General features: G+C 38.4%; 1 long non-coding RNA gene across 2 annotated transcripts in view; it reads left to right on the top strand.

The window, feature by feature from the left end:
- LOC111746983 overlaps window positions 1-4,211 on the top strand; it is a 5,721-nt gene extending 1,510 nt beyond the window's left edge. The window contains exons 2-4 of one of the 2 annotated variants that reach the window (XR_002783346.1): window positions 998-1,101; window positions 3,079-3,141; window positions 4,102-4,211. This is a non-coding gene — a long non-coding RNA (uncharacterized LOC111746983). The remainder of the gene's footprint in view (window positions 1-997; window positions 1,102-3,078; window positions 3,142-4,101) is intronic. The other variant, XR_002783347.1, reaches the window with a different exon arrangement.
- The last annotated feature ends 22 nt before the right edge of the window (window positions 4,212-4,233 follow it).

Genomic DNA, 4,233 nt, shown 5'->3' with positions numbered 1-4,233 from the left:
CTACTGGATACCCAATTAAAATTGAATTTTAGATGAACAACGAATAAGCCTAACTACGTAGTACACGTCAGCAACAACATAACATCTGTTTTCAAAAACTTTCGATCTGCAATTGGTTGAATATAAAAATGCAGAACAACAGTAGGACAGACTATATATACTACATTTTTTTTCCATTCATCCATCCACGGACATTTGGGTAGCTTCTACCTTTTGGCTGTAATGAATAATATTGCTATGAACCTGGGTATACAAAAATATCTTCTAGACTCAGCTTCCAATTCTTTTGAGTATATACCCAAAAATGGCATTGCTGGATCATACAGTAATTCTATTTTTTAGTTTTTTGGGGAACCGCCATACTGTTTTTTTATAGTAGCTGCACCATTTTAAATTCCCGCCAACAGTGCGCAAAGATTCCAATTTCTCCACATCCTTACCTCACTTGTTATTTGGGGTTTTGTTTGTTTGATTTTTGATAGTAGCCATCCTAATAGGTGTGAGGCGATATTGTGATTTGATTTGCATTTCTCTAATGGATTAGTGATGTTGACCATCTTTTCATGTGCTTATTGAGAATTTATGTATCTTCTTTTGAGAAACGTCTATTCAAATCCTTTGCCCATTTTTAATCAGGTGGTTCGTCCTTTCGTTGTTGAGTTGTAGTTCTTTATATGTTCTGGATATTAACCCCTTATCGGATATATGATTTGCAAATATTTTCCTCCTCTGTGGGTTGCCCTTTCACTCTGTTGATTGTGTCCTTTGATGCACAGTTTTTAATTTTGTCGAAGTCCAGTTTATCTGCTTTTTCCTTTGTTGCTTGTGTTTGGTGTCATTTCCAAGAAATCATTGCCAAATCGTTGAGCTTTTCTCCTATGTTTTCTTCTAAGAGCTTTATAGTTTTCATTCTTAAATTTGGGCGTAATATGCATTTTGAGTTAATTTTGTATATGGTGTAAGGTCCAAATTCATTCTTTTGCATGTGGATATCCAGTTTTCCCCAAAACCATTTGTCAAAGAGCATAGACATCTTTTGGCCAGAATTTGGAGCAGAAGGGACAGATGATGGGAAGACTATGTTGCTGTTGGAAGTGAGAGGTGAGAAAATTGGAGAAAACCAGTGTCAGAGTCTAAACACTGGGGAGAAAGTGGGGGGTTTTTTGAGGGTGGGGAGAAATGGGGAGGAATTCTCTCTCGTCAGTGCTTCACACATAGGCAGATATGTGTAGCCTTCAAAGATCTGTGCCTGTGTTAGAGTGGAAGTCTTGGGCCCCTGGGAATCCCTGCCTTGGAGCCAGACGGCCAGTCCCGGGGCCAGGCGTGGCCATAGCTGCCTTGCCTTAGAAGGCTTCTGTTCTGACCGCACAGTAAAACCAGAGAGAATCCTCTGTGGAGTTGAGAAGCAAACCATGGCTTGAGTAAATTGGGCAAAATTGATGATAATGGAGGTTTAAACGAGGAAGCCAATTTGTTCCTTGGTATTGTATTTCTTTAAAAGCAAAAAAAAAAAAAGTCAAAATTAGTATGGAAATGTGAGTAATTAATGGTCAGCCACTCTTTATATCATTATTTTAATACTAAACCACTAATCAGGCACCTGCCCTGGGCATGGTTTTCCTCTGGCCATCTCAGTGAGAGGGGCCTGAGTGTCCCAGCAGGGCCTCCTGTCCAGACAGGCAGCCCTGAGCACCTGCAGCCACACTCCAGACTGCAGGACTGGTGCTTAGGAAGGATTAGCCAGGCCAACTCAACTATGACTCAGTTGTAGAAATTATACTCATTCAGTGGAGCCACAAATGGTTGTTACGACTTAATTGATAAAGACTTAAAGACAAAGGAGTGAATTTCTAATTATGGAATTTCGGGCACAGGCGATAATGGAGAGCTATTCAGAAGGATTCAAGGGCTTTCCCAACTCTCACCACCTGGCACAGGCTCTCATCTGCTCCACCTATGAGGATGGAGGCCGGGATTTACGGTGATTCTCAACAGTCATCTTTGAACCAGCATTTGTCCAGCATCTACTTTGCACACAGCACAAAACTGAATGCTGGGGGAGACTTCTTTTTAAGTGAAAAAGAAGTCTTTGCATCATAAAGCATCTTTTAAAAAGACTTTTCCTGCAGGAAGCTGCATTCTAGCTGGAGATTCACCAAATATACACAAAACAACTAGCAAGTAATATGCACATTTTAAATAATATAGTCTAAATGACCCACAAATACTGATGAATAGATTCCTATCAGTAGTCTAAAATACGTAGAGCACAAGTCAATGTCTTCCCAGACCACACAGGCAGAATTAACCCCTGCCCAGTCACTTCTTTATTCTATTCCATTGTTCACTTATAGTTTTCTATAGCACTTCAGTCTCTGAACTTCCTATTTATTTTCATATTTACTATCTATGCCAGCATTACTCAATCTATTTGCAAGACACAATGCATTAGTAGATTGTAAAGCTAACAGCTCACAACCAGACTTAATTTTTAAACAAAAAGTAGAGTAGTGGAGACTAGGGAATGGAATGGAATGGAATGGAATGGAATGGGATGGAATGGAATGGAATGGGATGGAATGGAATGGGATGGGATGGGATGGGATGGGATGGGGATGGGATGGGATGGGATGGGATGGGATGGGATGGGATGGGATGGGATGGGATGGGATGGGGATGGGATGGGATGGGATGGGATGGGATGGGATGGGAACACATCACTGGATTTTTAGTAAGAACTGTGAATGCTGTTGGGAATACTGCATCCAATTGCTATGAATAGAATAAGAAAGTTAATGGAAGGCTATGATGAGTTTCAGTAGACGAATACAAGTCATTCTATCCTCTGCTAACAACTATCTCATTTGATTTTCTGATATATGATGTGAATATGACCATCACCATTATAGGACAATTAACAGAGTCTGTATTTTATAATAACATTATTCTGCTTTCATCATAAAGCATCTTTTAAAAAGGACCTTATGAAGTGGGATATGTTTTAGGCTTGCATCAAATATATATATCTAATTACATTGGCATGCATTTCCCTTTAATGGGATTTCTCTTTACTATTAGAAAAAGAATGATGAAATGAAAATTAGAAGAATGCCCAAGTTCAAGCTCCAGATATCTAGAACTGTAAATAGAGACAATGTTGAGGAAAACATTGACCATAAGAGTAAGCTTCGAGTTCATCTAGAATGAGGTGCATTCTAAGAAGAAGAGTGCAAGACTGTATAAGGCAGATTAAAACATTTTTTCTATGTGTAAAATGCAATCAAAGTGACAAACTCCAATATATTATTTGCAATGACACCTTCAAAACTAATAGGACACTTAGAAACACAGCATGCTGGACTTGTCAACAGCCCCTCAAACATTTTTAAATGAAAACAAAGGATGAAAAATTATTGCACAATTTCATAGTTGCTCTACAGACTGTTAATGAGATTTAGTTGCATATGGTTCAGCAAAAGAGAAAATGGCTTACACAGATGTTGAAAAATCACTCTTCAAACATGAATAGATGTAATGCATATGATTTTTAAGGCTAAAGCAGCTGATAAAATTTACAACTCTTTGGGATTATACTAGTTCTAGTCAAATCTGCACTCCTGCAGAACCTTCCAAAGCCATGTTTCTCGTGTGGTTAAAATCCAATAGAGAGCTCGAGGTCCATCCCAAAAAGAGGATGGATGCTGTAAGTTATTCAACTCTTCTAGTTTATGCAAGATGGCAAGGATGTTGTTTAACTTCGCACGCACTGGATCGGACATATTTACAAAACTGGAAAAAAAAAATGCCTCATTGGTGAATATCTATTAAAGTGGAAAAATAACAAAGGAATTAGGAGTAAAGGAGTCAGCAGTTATGGCTAGAAAACATAACAAAGCTGTTATTGTTAAAAGCTACTAATAACACGTGCTTAGAAATCAACATCGATAGGAATTCTACTTGGCATCTCTAAAAATAATTCTGCTATATCTCATGGAAATGTTAAAACAAAAAACAAAAAAAAAAAACCCGACGCGGTGAAGGTTGTTAAATTTGTCAAAGAGGGGTCATTGAATAGCTAAAATTTTGATGTGTTTTGTTCAGGTTGCAACTAACCAGGCCCTCCTGCTGAAGTGTACTGAAGTTCACGGATTGTCCTGAGGGAATCCAGGGGAAAGTATTGAGCAGTGTTAATAAACTCATAATGACAGTCACATTTTTCTCGCTGAAAAGCAA

This window comes from Pteropus vampyrus, unplaced genomic scaffold (assembly GCF_000151845.1).
Source record: "Pteropus vampyrus isolate Shadow unplaced genomic scaffold, Pvam_2.0 Scaffold207, whole genome shotgun sequence".
Classification (NCBI taxonomy): Eukaryota; Metazoa; Chordata; class Mammalia; order Chiroptera; family Pteropodidae; genus Pteropus; species Pteropus vampyrus.
The sequence above is the reverse complement of the archived record's forward strand: the minus strand, read 5'-3'. Positions and strand labels throughout refer to the sequence as shown.